At 40.2% G+C, this 17,468-nt stretch overlaps 1 long non-coding RNA gene across 1 annotated transcript in view; it reads left to right on the top strand.

Annotated features, from left to right (window-relative positions):
- The window catches only part of LOC120095588 (uncharacterized), a 166,052-nt gene extending 156,148 nt beyond the window's left edge, over positions 1–9,904 (top strand). The window contains exon 3 of the long non-coding RNA XR_010055984.1: positions 1,214–9,904. This is a non-coding gene — a long non-coding RNA (uncharacterized LOC120095588). The remainder of the gene's footprint in view (positions 1–1,213) is intronic.
- The last annotated feature ends 7,564 nt before the right edge of the window (positions 9,905–17,468 follow it).

The following is a 17,468-nucleotide window of genomic DNA, read 5'->3' as shown; positions in this document are numbered from 1 at the left end:
TGAAAAAAAATTCTTGATTCAGCAGCTATTTTCACAAAGTAAATTCACCAATTAAATAACTAGCACCGACTCACCTGTGTTACTTCTCTATGCAAATATTTATGTGTCCACTTTACATGTTCCTAGCATGGCTATGCATAAAAACCACTTAAGGTAGAACCAAAACTCTCAGTGCCCTTGCCATGCCCCAGATGAGTTATATCAGAATTTATAGAATTGGGAAGCAGACAACAACATTTTAAAAGGCCTCCAGGGAGTGCTAGTGTTAGGCAGCAAACTGAGAACAGCTGTCCACCCTTTCTTAGATTCCTCTACCCTTGTGGCTGGTAACCAATTGATAGTTTGGAACACATCCTAGGTGCGTGACAGAAAGTAGTCATTCAAGTATCAAGAAACAGTAGGTATCCCTGTGTGAAATAAAGAAAGAATCATTACTGGTTTGGAGAGGTAAAGAAACTGATTTTAAATGGTTTCTTCTGAATAAGGAATATGCTTTGGGTTGGAAGCCTGCCAGCCACCAGCACTGAATCTCAGTTGTGCTACCCTAACTGGGTATGACACAATAAGTGGATTTCAAGACCCTCTGAGCCTCTCTTTCCTCAGCTTTAAAGGATATAATAACGTTTATTATGGGGATTATGAAGAAGGCATATGAATAATTTTTATAAATCCTTTATGTGATTTCTCTCACCATTCTAGTGCACCACATGACAGGTTATTTCCAGTCTTCCCTTCTCTGTTTGTTCCTGAATTTTATTAAATTTAATTAACATATGCATAAAGAGAGTGGATCATTTGAAATCTGTGCTTCTGCTGTGGCGTGATTGATACTGGAGTAGGTAGTTCCTATTACCAGGAGAATGCTTCTAGTAAACATAATGTATCTGGGACCTTTGTAGCATCCCTAAAATTTATTTTCCACACTGTGTCTCACAAAAGCAACTGGTATTACAAATGTGTATAGTCTCACCAATTAGAGAAAGGCTGTGACCCCTCTGGGAGGAAAAAAAACAGAAAAATAATATGTTATAGCTGTTACCATGGAAATGGGGGACCCATCTTGGAGTCCATAGTCTCTCATTAGTAAATGAGTTTAAAAATGGATTCAAATGGAAACTCAAATATTAAGCCTGACCTACTCATCCCCTGGAACTGGTTGGAGGGAGAGAATGAGATGGGACTCCTCCAGACCTGTAAAGGTATCCTCCCACAGGTGAAAATTTCTGAAGACCTGAAAAATACAGAGAAATTACAAGTGCAGACACAGCTGTTGGAATCCCTGTCCCACGGGACTCTCCAGGCAAGTAATCAAGGCTCACTCAAGGTAAAGAATATGTTATCTTTACACATCACCGAAATCATATTTATGTCTCCTACTTGTATAAGCTTAGGACCAAATGGATGCTTCAGTCCACAGCTGAAAAGTACCACTAGAGTCAAGAGAAAGGAATGTTCATACTTGAGGAAGGTATGAAGCCCTAGAACTAGCCCAGAAGATGGAATGAAGCCTCTTTCCAGTCCGTGCATCTGCAACATAAACAGAGGAATTAGCTATGGCCAATGTTGAAGTAGTTCTGGCTTGATTTATTTGTTATGTTAAGGCACCATGGTAAACTCCCAAGAGACCACCATATAGATACTCTTAAAGTACAGAAAGGCTTCATTTGCTGACCAGTAAGTAGCTGCATGAGGAACTAACTCAAATCCTCAGCCTGAAGTCTTATAGCTCTTGATTTTCTATACACAGAAACCACATCCTTGTTGACCTACTTGACTAGGAAAGATAGTTATCAGGAAATAGAACTACAGAAGCCAAAAGCAAGGTTAGTACATTTAGGGACTTTTTATTCCAGGACTTTCCCAGCCATATCCTGGAATCTTTGGCCTAGCCTTTGTCCCCATTTTGGCATTTTGCCTACCTATTGGATTACAAGGCCTATTTGGTGCTTCTATCATAGAGTCAGTTATGCTAAGATCTGGATGCCTATTAAAGTCCAGGAACTTGTTACAATATATCCTTTATATTCTGAGAACTTAAACAAAAACTAAACATTTCTGGGTCCACACCTTATAGTGAGATTTGATGTGAGTATGTCTATCCAATGTTACTAACTAAAGGATAAAATTTTAAAGTTTTTTTAAAAATTTTTAAAAGAAACTCAAGGGCAATTTTATTAAGAGTTTAAAAGAAAAGGTCCAAAACAGACAAACTGAAGTAAATCTAAGCCGCTGTCCAGAAGGAGACAAGGTAGGAAAGAAGAGAAAACCCACATCCTTTGAGTTAGCTTACAAGAGGGTTAGCTGTGTAGTGAACAAACAGCCACAGGGCAAGGAAGGGAACTTCAGTAAAATAATAAGGAAGAAAAAAGTGTTACAAAAAGTATGCTTAAATGGGAGACTTTAAAATTAACAAATAAATAAATAAGGAAAGGAAAAGCTCCACTGTTTTTGAGCAATTCTCAAAATGAGGCAGCTGCTAGGCTGAGGCTCTCTGAGCTAACTGTACTGGGGGCAGGAATTGTGGGAAGGAAATGTATATTGCCACACTAAAGAGAAAATCATTCTTCCTATCTCATTAGCATGGTTCAAGGTAGTCATGCCTTCCTCTGGCAAGAGTCTTACCTTACTGGCCTTTCCCTGACTCTGCAATAGGAGTTCTGCCACTAAGGAATAGCTTCAGCTCAGCTTTTCTCATTGTATTTGAATACCACTCACCTACAAAGGCCTCCCAACTAATAGTTCAAATAGCCCAAATCTGAGAATCAGAGAAATTCTGATAAATGACATCATTAGTGACTCTTGTGTTTGTTAGAAAGATGGCTTTAAAAAGGATGTTTGGAGGCACTCAGTTTTAGAAGATCTCAGCCCACCTTTCCAGAGAAGCCATGGAGGGCAGCTCCATTCATGATACCTAGTCTATAGAGAAGGCTTTCCTTAGCCAAGCAAGCAGATGTAACCAGATGAGACACAGCTGGGGATATGCACTGTGACCCATCTATTGAGATCCTGCCAAAAATTCCCACAGTCTTCCAAAGGAGCTCTACCAGCTGGAGACCAAGCATTCAAAATATAAATCTGCAAGGGATACTTCCGATTCAGAACTTAACAATAATGTTCTCAATAGCTAGCCAAAATTAGCTGGGTGGTAGCAACACAAACTTTTATTCCCAGCAGAGACAGGTAGACCTGTGGAAGCTTGAGACCAGCCTGGTCAACAGAGTACACTCCAGCACAGATGTAGCTATACAGAGAAACCCTGTCTTGAGAAAAAAATAGAAAAAATATAGAGAGAAGATCAAACTAGTCCAAATTTGATTTGCTCTTCTTACCTCTAGAAATTCAGTTACATTGTAAGTTCCAAGAGAGTTTGAGCTATAGAATTAAACCTTGTTTCAACAAAATAAAATATAGTAAATAAGCAACAACAAAATACTTGGGTTTTTTTTTATTCCTAGTAGAAAGCCTGACTCCAGGCACATTCTCATCGATAGAGAGAACCTAAAAGCCAACACAGAGATTTTAAAGAAATTCTGGGATGAAATGATCAAATTAGAAAGTTATTTTAATTAAACAGTAAGGGTGATATGTAGGTTGATGTCAAGGCCATATATGATTGGACAGTAAAAAGTGGAACTGGGACAAAATTTTTGTAAGGCGGGAAAAAGGCAAGATCAAGATGGAGGCTACAGAGGAGGACGGTTCAGACTTAAGTGAACCAGATAGATTTTTATCTTCTCTAGGTGAGTGGTTTATATCATTATCAATTGGCAGTGAATTTACTGTGTGGGTAAATTATTGATTGAGAATTTCACATGTAAATCTAATTGCTAAATTAAAAAAAGAAAATTATGGAGAATGACAACATAACTGTGACTGCTTAGGCTTAGGAATATTTTATTATATAATTTAATGTTCATACATTCGCCAGAGTGTTATGAGAAGAAAAATGTTCTCTGCACTTCAAAGAATTATATAAATAGAGACACCTCCCAGATCTGAAGGGACCTGATCAAAAGATACCTACACCCAAATCCCATGGGATGGAGAGTTAAACTTTCAGAGGGGCAGACGCGCCTGGGAACCCAGAAGAGACTACACTCTGCCCACATTTCTGACACCAGAGGAAAACACCTAATGCCATCTGTGACCCCGGTGCCCGGGAACCCTGGGAAAAACGGGCACAGGCCCTCCTGGTTGCCGCCCTCACCGAGAACTCAAAAGGAGTCCCCCAGGAGCAACTTCAGCAGGACCACAGGTAAGACCAACTTGTCTACTCGAAGCGACCTGCCTGGTGGACACACACCCACAGGAACAGCTGAAGACCAGTAGACAGGAAAGACTACACTCCTGAAAGCAGAACACTCTGTTCATATAACTGGCTGAAAGAAAACAGGAAAACAGGTCTACAGCACTCTGGACACACAGGCCTATAGGACAGTCCAGCCCATTTCAGAAATAGTAGAACAAGGTAACAACAAATACAACCTGATGGCCAGAGTCAAGCGCAGGAACCCAAGCAACAGAAACCAAGAATACATGGCATCATCGGAGCCCAATTCTCCCACCAAAGCAAACACTGAATATCCAAACACACCAGAAAAGCAAAATCTAGATTTAAAATCACATTTGATCATGATGCTGGAGGACTTCAAGAAAGACATGAAGAACTCCCTTAGAGAAACAAAGGAAAACATAAATAAATAGAAGCCTATAGAGAGGAAACACAAAAATCCCTGAAAGAATTCTAGGAAAACACAATCAAACAGGTGAAAGAATTAAAAATGGAAATAAAGGCAATAAAGAAAGCACAAAGGGAGACAACCCTGGATATAGAAAACCAAAGGAAGAGGCATGGAGCCATAGATACAAGCATCACCAACAAAATATAAGAGATAGAAGAATCTCAGGAGCAGAAGATTCCATAGAAATCATCAACACAACTGTCAAAGATAATGTAAAATGGAAAAAGCTACTGGTCCAAAAGATACAGGACATCCAGGACTCAATGAGAAGATCAAACCTAAGGATAATAGGTATAGAAGAGAATGAAGACTCGCAACTCAAAGGACCAGTAAATATCTTCAACAAAATCATAGAAGAAAACTTCCCTAACCTAAAGAAAGAGAAGCCCATAAACATACAAGTAGCCTACAGAACTCCAAATAGATTGGACCAGAAAAAATCTCCTGACATCACATAATAGTCAAAACACCAAATGCACAAAACAAAGAAAGAATATTAAAAGCAGTAAGGGGAAAAGGTCAAGTAACATATAAAGGCAGACCTATCAGAATCACACCAGACTTTTCGCCAGAAACTATGAAGGCCAGAAGATCCTGGACAGATGTCATACAGACCCTAAGAGAACACAAATGCCAGCCCAGCTTACTGTATCCTGCAAAACTCTCAATTAACATAGATGGAGAAACCAAGATAATCCATGACAAAACCAAATTTACACAATATCTTTCTATAAACCAAGCCTTACAAAGAATAATAAATGGTAAAGCCCAACATAAGGAGGCAAGCTATACCCTAGAAAATGCAAAAAACTAATCATCTTGGCAACAAAACACTGAGAAGAAAACCACACAAACATAATCTCACATCCAAATACGAATATAACAGGAAGCAGCAATCACTATTCCTTAATGTCTCTCAACATCAATGGACTCAACTCCCCAATAAAAAGATATAGATTAACAAACTGGATATGCAATGAGGACCCTGCAATCTCCTGCCTACAGGAAACACACCTCAGAGACAAAGGAAGATACTAACTCAGAGTGAAAGGCTAGAAAACAACTTTCCAAGCAAATGGTCTGAAGAAGCAAGTTGGAGTAACCATTCTAATATCGAATCAAACCAATTTTCAACTAAAAGTCATCAAAAAAGATAAGGAAGGACACTTCATATTCATCAAAGAAAAAATCCACCAAGATGAACTCTCAATCCTAAATATCTATGCTCCAAATACAAGGGCACCTACATACATAAAAGAAACCTTACTAAAGCTCAAAGCACACATTGCACCTCACACAATAATAGGAGATTTCAACACCCCACTCTCATCAATGGAGAGATCATGGAAACAGAAATTAAACAGAGACATAGACAGATTAAGAGAAGTCATGAACCAAATGGACTTAACAGATATTTATAGAATAGTCTATCCGTCTCCAAAATTGCCATATAATTGGTCATAAAACAGGCCTCCACAGATACAGAAGGATAGAAACAATCACATGTATCATATCCGACCACCACGGGCTAAAGCTACTCTTCAATAACAATAAGGGAAGAACACCTACATATACATGGAAGGTGAACAATGCTCTACTCAATGATCACTTGGTCAAGGAAAAAATAAAGAAATTAAAGAACTCTTAGAATTTAATGAAAATGAAGATACAACCCAAACTTATGGGACACAATGAAAGCTGTGCTAAGAGAAAAACTCATAGCTCAAAATGCCTGCAGAAAGAAACAGGAGAGAGCATGTATCAGCAGCTTGACAGCACACCTAAAAGCTCTAAAACAAAAAGAAGCAAATATACCCAGGAAGAGTAGAAGGCAGGAAATAATCAAACTCAGAGCTGGAATCAACCAAGTAGAAACAAAAAGGACTACAGAAAGAATCAACAGAAGCAAAAGTTGGTTCTTTGAGAAAATTATCAAGATAGATAAACCCTTAGCCAGACTAAAAAGAGGTCACAGAGAATGTGTACAAATTAACAAAATCAGAAATGAAAAGGGAGACATAACTACAGATTCAGAGGAAGTTCAAAAAATCATCAGATCCTACTACAATAGCCTATATTCAGCAAAACTTGAAAATCTGCAGGAAATGGACAATTTCCTAGACAGATACCAGGTAACAAAGCCAAATCAGGAACAGATAAACTATTTAAACAACCCCATAACAAGTAACGAAATAGAAGCACTCATTAAAGGTCTCCCAACTAAAAAGAGCCCAGGTCCAGATGGGTTCAGTGCAGAATTCTATCAGACCTTCATAGAAGACCTCATACCAATACTATCCAAACAATTTCACAAAATTGAAACAGATGGAGCACAAACGAATTCCTTCTATGAAGCCACGATTACTCTTATACCTAAATCACACAAAGACCCAACAAAGAAAGAGAACTTCAGACCAATATCCCTTATGAATATTGATGCAAAAATACTCAATAAACTTCTGGCAAACGAAATCCAAAAGCACATCAAAACAATCATCCACCATGATCAAGTAGGCTTCATCCCAGGCATGAGGGATGGTTTAATATGGGGAAAACCATATCATTTTACATAGTTATCCACTATATAAAAAACTGAAAGAACAAAATCACAAGATCCTTTCATTACATGCTGAGAAAGCATTTGACAAAATTCAACACCCCTTCATGATAAAAGTCCTGGAAATAATAGGAATTCAAGGTCTATACCTAAACATAGTAAGAGCCATATACAGCAAACCAGTAGCTAACATTAAACTAAATGGAGAGAAACTTGAAGCAAGGCCACTGAAATGAGGGACTAGATAAGGCTGCCCACTCTCTCCCTACTTATTCAATATAGTTCTTGAAATTCTAGCCAGATCAATCAGAAAACAAAAGAAGATCAAGGGGATACAGATTGGAAAAGAACAAGTCAAAATATCACTATTTGCAGATGATATGATAGTATATTTGAGCGATCCCAAAAGTTCCGCCAGAGAACTACTAAAGCTGATGAACACCTTCATCAAAGTGGCTGGGTATAAAATTAACTCAAATAAATCAGTAGCCTTCCTCTACACAAAAGAGAAACAAGCCGAGAAAGAAATTAGGGAAATGACACCCTTCATAATAGTCCCAAATAATATAAAGTAACTCGGAGTGACTTTAACCAAGCAAGGAAAAGATCTGTACAATAAGAACTTCAAGCCTCTGAAGAAAGAAATTGAAGAAGACCTCAGAAGATGGAAAGATCTCGCATGCTCATGGACTGGCAGGATTAACATAGTAAAAATGGCCATTCTACCAAAACAATCTACAGATTCAATGCAATCCCCATCAAAATACCAATCCAGTTCTTCAGAGAGTTAGACAGAACAATTTGCAAATTCATCTGGAATAACAAAAAACTCAGGATAGCTAAAACTATCCTCAAGAATAAAAGGACTTCTGGGGGAATCACTATCCCTGAACTCAAGCAGTATTACAGAGCAATAGTGATAAAAACTGCATGGTATTGGTACAGAGACAGACAGGTAGACCAATGGAACAGAATTGAAGACCCAGAAATGAACCCACACACCTATGGTCACTTGATTTTTGACAAAGGAGCCAAAACCATCCAATGGAAAAAAATAGTATTTTCAGCAAATGGTGCTGGTTCAACTGGAGGTCAACATGTAGAAGAATGCAGATCGATCCATGCTTATCACCCTGTACAAAGCTTAAGTCCAAGTGGATCAAGGACTTCCACATCAAACCAGATACACTCAAACTAATAGAAGAAAAAGTGGGGAAGCATCTTGAACACATGGGCATTGGAGAAAATTTCCTGAACTAAACACCAATGGCTTATGCACTAAGATCAAGAATCGACAAACGGGATCTCATAAAACTGCAAAGCTTCTGTAAGGCAAAGGACACTGTTGTTAGGACAAAACAACAACCAACAGATTGGGAAAAGATCTTTACTAATCCTACAACTGATAGAGGGCTTATATCCAAAATACACAAAGAACGCAAGAAGTTAGACTGCAGAGAGACAAATAACCCTATTAAAAAATGGGGTTCAGAGCTAAACAAAGAATTCACAGCTGAGGAATGCCAAATGGCTTAGAAACACCTAAAGCAATGTTGAACATCTTTAGTCATAAGGGAAATGCAAATCAAAGAAACCCTGAGATTTCACCTCACACCAGTGAGAATGGCTAAGATCAAAAACTCAGGTGACAGCAAATGCTTCAAGGATGTGGAGAAAGAGGAACACTCCTCCTTTGTTGGTGAGATTGCAGACTGGTACAACCATTCTGGAAATTAGTCTGGTGGTTCCTAAGAAAATTGGACATTGAACTACTTGAGGACCCAGCTATACCTCTCTTGGGCATATACCCAAAAGATGCCCCAACATATAACACAGACACATGCTCCACTATGTTCATAGCAGCCTTATTTATAATAGCCAGAAGCTGGAAAGAACCCAGATGCCCTTCAACAGAGGAATGGATACAGAGAATGTGGTACATCTACACAATGGAATATTACTCAGCTATCAAAAACAATGACTTTATGAAATTCATAGGCAAATGGTTGGAACTGGAAAATATCATCCTGAATGAAGTTACCCAATCACAGAAAAACACACATATTATGCACTCATTGATGAGTGGTTATTAGCCCAAATGCTCAAATTACCCTAGATGTACAGAACACATGAAACTCAAAAGGGATGACCAAGATGGGAATGCCTCACTCCTTCTGTAAAAGGGGAACAACAATACCCTTGGGAGGAAATAGGGAGGCAAAATTTAGAACAGAGGCAGAAGGAACACCCATTCAGAGCCTGACCCACATGTGGCCCATATATATACAGCCACCAAACTAGATAAGATGGATGAAGCAAAGAAGTGCAGGCTGACAGGAACCGGATATAGATCTCTCCTGAGAGACACAGCCAGAATACAGCAAATACATAGGCAAATGCCATCATTAAACCCCTGAACTGAGAATGGGACCCCCATTGAAGGAATCAGAGAAAGGACTGAAAGAGCTTTAAGGGGCTTGAGACCCCATATGAACAACAATGCCAACCAACCAGAGCTTCCAGGGACTAAGCCACTACCCACAGACTATACATGAACTGACCCTGGGCTCCATCCTCATAGGTAGCAATGAATGGCCTTGTAAGAGCACCAGTGGAAGGGGAAGCCCTTGGTCCTGCCAAGACTGAACCCCCAATGAACATGATTTTTGGGGGGAGGGCGGTAATGGGGGGAGGATGGGGAGGGGAACACCCATACAAAGGGGGAGGGGCAGGGATGGGGGGTATGGTGGCTCAGAAACCGGGAAGCAGAATAACAAATGAATTGTAAATAAGAAATACTCAGTTAGTAAAGATGAAAAAATAGAATTATATAAATAAATACACTATTGCTTGTGTCTTAGTTGTAAAATGGGGAAAAAGGAAATTGCGAAACAAGGAGATAAGCCATAGAAGGAATGTAAAATTTACCAAATCCTACCAATTATGGTTATATACATTAGGCCTGACAGATTTAAAAAAAATATATACCAAGTTAACCTTGAATTTCTTATTAGAAATATTTCTTTTTCTTAGTATAGTCACTGCTTACGCAATCATTTTCATAAAGCACAACACAGTTCATTGTTTACCCAAAATTCAGTTTTAACTTAATATTCTGAAGAATTTTAGCTTCTTACATATGGTAAACTCAATCTGCTAAGTATACAAATTGCATCTTTTTTTCTTTTTTTTTTTCTTTTTTCATTTTTTCGGAGCTGGGGACGGAACCCAGGGCCTTGCGCTTGCTCTACCACTGAGCTAAATCCCCAACCACAAATTGCATCTTTTTTTTTTTTTTCAATGTTGCTATCTTTATTTAGTTACCACTGTGAACATTATATTTTGTTTATTAGACTTTCTTTTTTTTTTTTTTGAAATTTTTTTTTTTTTTTATTAACTTGAGTATTTCTTATATACATTTCGAATGTTATTCCCTTTCCCGGTTTCCGGGCAAACATCCCCCTCCCCCCTCCCCTTCCTTATGGGTGTTCCCCTCCCAACCCTCCCCCCATTGCCGCCCTCCCCCCATAGACTAGTTCACTGGGGGTTCAGTCTTAGCAGGACCCAGGGCTTCCCCTTCCACTGGTGCTCTTACTAGGATATTCATTGCTACCTATGGGGTCAGAGTCCAGGGTCAGTCCATGTATAGTCTTTAGGTAGTGGCTTAGTCCCTGGAAGCTCTGGTTGCTTGGCATTGTTGTACTTTTGGGGTCTCGAGCCCCTTCAAGCTCTTCCAGTTCTTTCTCTGATTCCTTCAATAGGGGACCTATTCTCAGTTCAGTGGTTTGCTGCTGGCATTCGCCTCTATATTTGCTGTATTCTGGCTGTGTCTCTCAGGAGCGATCTACATCCGGCTCCTGTCGGTCTGCACTTCTTTGCTTCATCCATCTTGTCTAATTGGGTGGCTGTATATGTATGGGCCACATGTGGGGCAGGCTCTGAATGGGTGTTCCTTCAGTCTCTGTTTTAATCTTTGCCTCTCCCTTCCCTGCCAAGGGTATTCTTTTTCCTCATTTAAAGAAGGAGTGAAGCATTCACATTTTGATCATCCGTCTTGAGTTTCGTTTGTTCTAGGGATCTAGGGTAATTCAAGCATTTGGGCTAATAGCCACTTATCAATGAGTGCATACCATGTATGTCTTTCTGTGATTGGGTTAGCTCACTCAGGATGATATTTTCCAGTTCCAACCATTTGCCTACGAATTTCATAAACTCGTTGTTTTTGATAGCTGAGTAATATTCCATTGTGTAGATGTACCACATTTTCTGTATCCATTCCTCTGTTGAAGGGCATCTGGGTTCTTTCCAGCTTCTGGCTATTATAAATAAGGCTGCGATGAACATAGTGGAGCACGTGTCTCTTTTATATGTTGAGGCATCTTTTGGGTATATGCCCAAGAGAGGTATAGCTGGATCATCAGGCAGTTCAATGTCCAATTTTCTGAGGAACCTCCAGACTGATTTCCAGAATGGTTTTACCAGTCTGCAATCCCACCAACAATGGAGGAGTGTTCCTCTTTCTCCACATCCTCGCCAGCATCTGCTGTCACCTGAGTTTTTGATCTTAGCCAATCGCACTGGTGTGAGGTGAAATCTCAGGGTTGTTTTGATTTGCATTTCCCTTATGACTAAAGATGTTGAACATTTCTTTAGGTGTTTCTCAGCCATTCGGCATTCCTCAGCTGTGAATTCTTTGTTTAGCTCTGAACCCCATTTTTTAATAGGGTTATTTGTTTCCCTGCGGTCTAACTTCTTGAGTTCTTTGTATATTTTGGAAATAAGGCCTCTATCTGTTGTAGGATTGGTAAAGATCTTTTCCCAATCTGTTGGTTGCTGTTTTGTCCTAACCACAGTGTCCTTTGCCTTACAGAAGCTTTGCAGTTTTATGAGATCCCATTTGTCGATTCTTGATCTTAGAGCATAAGCCATTGGTGTTTTGTTCAGGAAATTTTTTCCAGTGCCCATGTGTTCCAGATGCTTCCCTAGTTTTTCTTCTATTAGTTTGAGTGTGTCTGGTTTGATGTGGAGGTCCTTGACCACTTGGACTTAAGCTTTGTACAGGGTGATAAGGATGGATCGATCTGCATTCTTCTACATGTTGACCTCCAGTTGAACCAGCACCATTTGCTGAAAATACTATCTTTTTTCCATTGGATGGTTTTGGCTCCTTTGTCAAAAATCAAGTGACCATAGGTGTGTGGGTTCATTTCTGGGTCTTCAATTCTATTCCATTGGTCTATCTGTCTGTCTCTGTACCAATACCATGCAGTTTTTATCACTATTGCTCTGTAATACTGCTTGAGTTCAGGGATAGTGATTCCCCCTGAAGTCCTTTTATTGTTGAGGATAGCTTTAGCTATCCTGGGTTTTTTGTTATTCCAGATGAATTTGCAAATTGTTCTGTCTAACTCTTTGAAGAATTGGATTGGTATTTTGATGGGGATTGCATTGAATCTGTAGATTGCTTTTGGTAAAATGGCCATTTTTACCATATTAATCCTGCCAATCCATGAGCATGGGAGATCTTTCCATCTTCTGAGGTCTTCTTCAATTTCTTTCCTCAGTGTCTTGAAGTTCTTATTGTACAGATCTTTTACTTGCTTGGTTAAAGTCACACCGAGGTACTTTATATTATTTGGGTCTATTATGAAGGGTGTCGTTTCCCTAATTTCTTTCTCGGCTTGTTTCTCTTTTGTATAGAGGAAGGCAACTGATTTATTTGAGTTAATTTTATACCCAGCCACTTTGCTGAAGTTGTTTATCAGCTTTAGTAGTTCTCTGGTGGAACTTTTGGGATCACTTAAATATACTATCATGTCATCTGCAAATAGTGATATTTTGACCTCTTCTTTTCCGATCTGTATCCCTTTGATCTCCTTTTGTTGTCTGATTGCTCTGGCTAGAACTTCAAGAACTATATTGAATAAGTAGGGAGAGAGTGGGCAGCCTTGTCTAGTCCCTGATTTTAGTGGGATTGCTTCAAGTTTCTCTCCATTTAGTTTAATGTTAGCAACTGGTTTGCTGTATATGGCTTTTACTATGTTTAGGTATGGGCCTTGAATTCCTATTCTTTCCAGGACTTTTATCATGAAGGGGTGTTGAATTTTGTCAAATGCTTTCTCAGCATCTAATGAAATGATCATGTGGTTCTGTTCTTTCAGTTTGTTTATATAATGGATCACGTTGATGGTTTTCCGTATATTAAACCATCCCTGCATGCCTGGGATGAAGCCTACTTGATCATGGTGGATGATTGTTTTGATGTGCTCTTGAATTCGGTTTGCCAGAATTTTATTGAGTATTTTTGCGTCGATATTCATAAGGGAAATTGGTCTGAAGTTCTCTTTCTTTGTTGTGTCTTTGTGTGGTTTAGGTATAAGAGTAATTGTGGCTTCGTAGAAGGAATTCGGTAGGGCTCCATCTGTTTCAATTTTGTGGAATAGTTTGGATAATATTGGTATGAGGTCTTCTATGAAGGTTTGATAGAATTCTGCACTAAACCCGTCTGGACCTGGGTTTTTTTTTGGTTGGGAGACCTTTAATGACTGCTTCTATTTCCTTAGGAGTTATGGGGTTGTTTAACTGGTTTATCTGTTCCTGATTTAACTTCGATACCTGGTATCTGTCTAGGAAATTGTCCATTTCCTGAAGATTTTCAAATTTTGTTGAATATAGGTTTTTATAGTAAGATTTGATGATTTTTTGAATTTCCTCCGAATCTGTAGTTATGTCTCCGTTTTCATTTCTGATTTTGTTAATTTGGACACACTCTCTGTGTCCTCTCGTTAGTCTGGCTAAGGGTTTATCTATCTTGTTGATTTTCTCAAAGAACCAACTTTTGGTTCTGTTGATTCTTTCTATGGTCCTTTTTGTTTCTACTTGGTTGATTTCAGCTCTGAGTTTGATTATTTCCTGCCTTCTACTCCTCCTGGGTGTATTTGCTTCTTTTTGTTCTAGAGCTTTTAGGTGTGCTGTCAAGCTGCTGATATATGCTCTTTCCTGTTTCTTTCTGCAGGCACTCAGCGCTATGAGTTTTCCTCTTAGCACAGCTTTCATTGTGTCCCATAAGTTTGAGTATGTTGTATCTTCATTTTCATTAAATTCTAAAAAGTTTTTAATTTCTTTCTTTATTTCTTCCTTGACCAGGTTATCATTGAGTAGAGCATTGTTCAATTTCCACGTATATGTGGGCATTCTTCCCTTATTGTTATTGAAGACCAGTTTTAGGCCGTGGTGGTCCGATAGCACGCATGGGATTATTTCTATCTTTCTGTACCTGTTGAGGCCCGTTTTTTGACCAATTATATGGTCAATTTTGGAGAAAGTACCATGAGGAGCTGAGAAGAAGGTATATCCTTTTGCTTTAGGATAGAATGTTCTATAAATATCCGTTAAGTCCATTTGGCTCATGACTTCTCTTAGTCTGTCTACATCACTGTTTAATTTCTGTTTCCATGATCTGTCCATTGATGAGAGTGGGGTGTTGAAATCTCCCACTATTATTGTGTGAGGTGCAATGTGTGTTTTGAGCTTTAGTAAGGTTTCTTTTACATATGTAGGTGCCCTTGTATTTGGGGCATAGATATTTAGGATTGAGAGTTCATCTTGGTTGATTTTTCCTTTGATGAATATGAAGTGTCCTTCCTTATCTTTTTTGATGACTTTTAGTTGGAAATTGATTTTATTTGATATTAGAATGGCTACTCCAGCTTGCTTCTTCTGACCATTTGCTTGGAAAGTTGTTTTCCAGCCTTTCACTCTGAGGTAGTGTCTGTCTTTGTCTCTGAGGTGTGTTTCCTGTAGGCAGCAGAATGCAGGGTCCTCGTTGCGTATCCAGTTTGTTAATCTATGTCTTTTTATTGGGGAGTTGAGGCCATTGATATTGAGAGATATTAAGGAATAGTGATTATTGCTTCCCGTTATATTCATATTTGATGTGAGGTTATGTTTGTGTGCTTTCATTCTCTTTGTTTTGTTGCCAAGACGATTAGTTTCTTGCTTCTTCTAGGGTATAGCTTGCCTCCTTATGTTGGGCTTTACCATTTATTATCCTTTGTAGTGCTGGATTTGTAGAAAGATATTGTGTAAATTTGGTTTTGTCATGGAATATCTTGGTTTCTCCATCAATGTTAATTGAGAGTTTTGCTGGATACAGTAATCTGGGCTGGCATTTGTGTTCTCTTAGGGTCTGTATAACATCAGTCCAGGATCTTCTGGCCTTCATAGTTTCTGGCGAGAAGTCTGGTGTGATTCTGATAGGTCTCCCTTTATATGTTACTTGACCTTTTTCCCTTACTGCTTTTAATATTCTTTCTTTATTTTGTGCGTTTGGTGTTTTGACAATTATGTGACGGGAGGTGTTTCTTTTCTGGTCCAATCTATTTGGAGTTCTGTAGGCTTCTTGTATGTCTATGGGTATCTCTTTTTTTAGGTTAGGGAAGTTTTCTTCTATGATTTTGTTGAAGATATTTACTGGTCCTTTGAGCTGGGAGTCTTCACTCTCTTCTATACCTATTATCCTTAGGTTTGATCTTCTCATTGAGTCCTGGATTTCCTGTATGTTTTGGACCAGTAGCTTTTTCCGCTTTACATTATCTTTGACAGTTGAGTCAATGATTTCTATGGAATCTTCTGCTCCTGAGATTCTCTCTTCCATCTCTTGTATTCTGTTGGTGAAGCTTGTATCTACAGCTCCTTGTCTCTTCTTTTGGTTTTCTATATCCAGGGTTGTTTCCATGTGTTCTTTCTTGATTGCTTCTATTTCCATTTTTAATTCCTTCAACTGTTTGATTGTGTTTTCCTGGAATTCTTTCAGGGATTTTTGCGATTCCTCTCTGTAGGCTTTTACTTGTTTATTAATGTTTTCCTGTGCTTCCCTAAGTGTGTTCAGGTCTTTCCTGAAGTCCTCCAGCATCCTGATCAAATATGATTTTGGAACTAGATCTTGCTTTTCTGGTATGTTTGGATATTCCATGTTTGTTTTGGTGGGAGAATTGGGCTCCGATGATGGCATGTAGTCTTGGTTTCTGTTGCTTGGGTTCCTGCGCTTGCCTCTCGCCATCAGATTATCTCTAGTGTTACCTTGTTCTGCTATTTCTGACAGTGGCTAGACTGTCCTATAAGCCTGTGTGTCAGGAGTGCTGTAGACCTGTTTTCCTCTCTTTCAGTCAGTTATGGGGACAGAGTGTTCTGCTTTCGGGCGTGTAGTTTTTCCTCTCTACAGGTCTTCAGCTGTTCCTGTGGGCCTGTGTCTTGAGTTCACCAGGCAGCCCTCTTGCAGCAGAAAACCTGGTCCCACCTTGGTCCCGAGGCTCAGGTTTGCCCGTGGGGTGCTGTCCAGGGGCTCTCTGCAGCGGCAGCAACCAGGAAGACCTGTGCCGCCCCCTCCGGGAGCTTCAGTGCACCAGGGTTCCAGATGGTCTTTGGCTTTTTCCTCTGGCGTCCGAGATGTGTGTGCAGGGAGCAGTCTCCTCTGGTCTCCCAGGCCTGTCTGCCTCCCCGAAGGTTTAGCTCTCCCTCCCACGGGATTTGGGTGCAGAGAACTGTTTATCCGGTCTGTTTCCTTCAGGGTCCGGCGGTGTCTCCGGCAGGGGTCCTGCCGCTCCTGGGCCCTCCCCCACGGGAGCCCAGAGGCCTTATACAGTTTCCTCTTGGGCCAGGGATGTGGGCAGGGGTGAGCAGTGTTGGTGGTCTCTTCCGCTCTGCAGCCTCAGGAGTGCCCACCTGACCAGGCGGTTGGGTCTCTCTCTCACCGGGTCTGGGAGCAGAGAGCTGCTGCGGGCCGGGATCCGCGGGTGTGGGACTTCCGGTAAACACAGAACGTGCCCGGTTCTAGAGAAATTCTGCTTCCGTGTGTCCCAAGCTCACCAGGCAGCTTTCTTGCAGCAGAAAATTTGGTCTTACCTGTGGTCCCGAGGCTCAAGTTCGCTCGTGGGGTGCTGCCCAGGGGCTCTCTGCAGCGGCAGCAACCAGGAAGACCTGTGCCGCCCCTTCCGGGAGCTTCAGTGCACCAGGGTTCCAGATGGTCTTTGGCTTTTTCCTCTGGCGTCCGAGATGTGTGTGCAGGGAGCAGTCTCTTCTGGTTTCCCAGGCCTGTCTGCCTCTCTGAAGGTTTAGCTCTCCCTCCCACGGGATTTGGGTGCAGAGAACTGTTTATCCGGTCTGTTTCC

This window comes from Rattus norvegicus, chromosome 11 (assembly GCF_036323735.1).
Source record: "Rattus norvegicus strain BN/NHsdMcwi chromosome 11, GRCr8, whole genome shotgun sequence".
In the NCBI taxonomy this organism is placed as follows: domain Eukaryota; kingdom Metazoa; phylum Chordata; class Mammalia; order Rodentia; family Muridae; genus Rattus; species Rattus norvegicus.
This window is presented reverse-complemented; position numbering and strand designations above follow the sequence as displayed.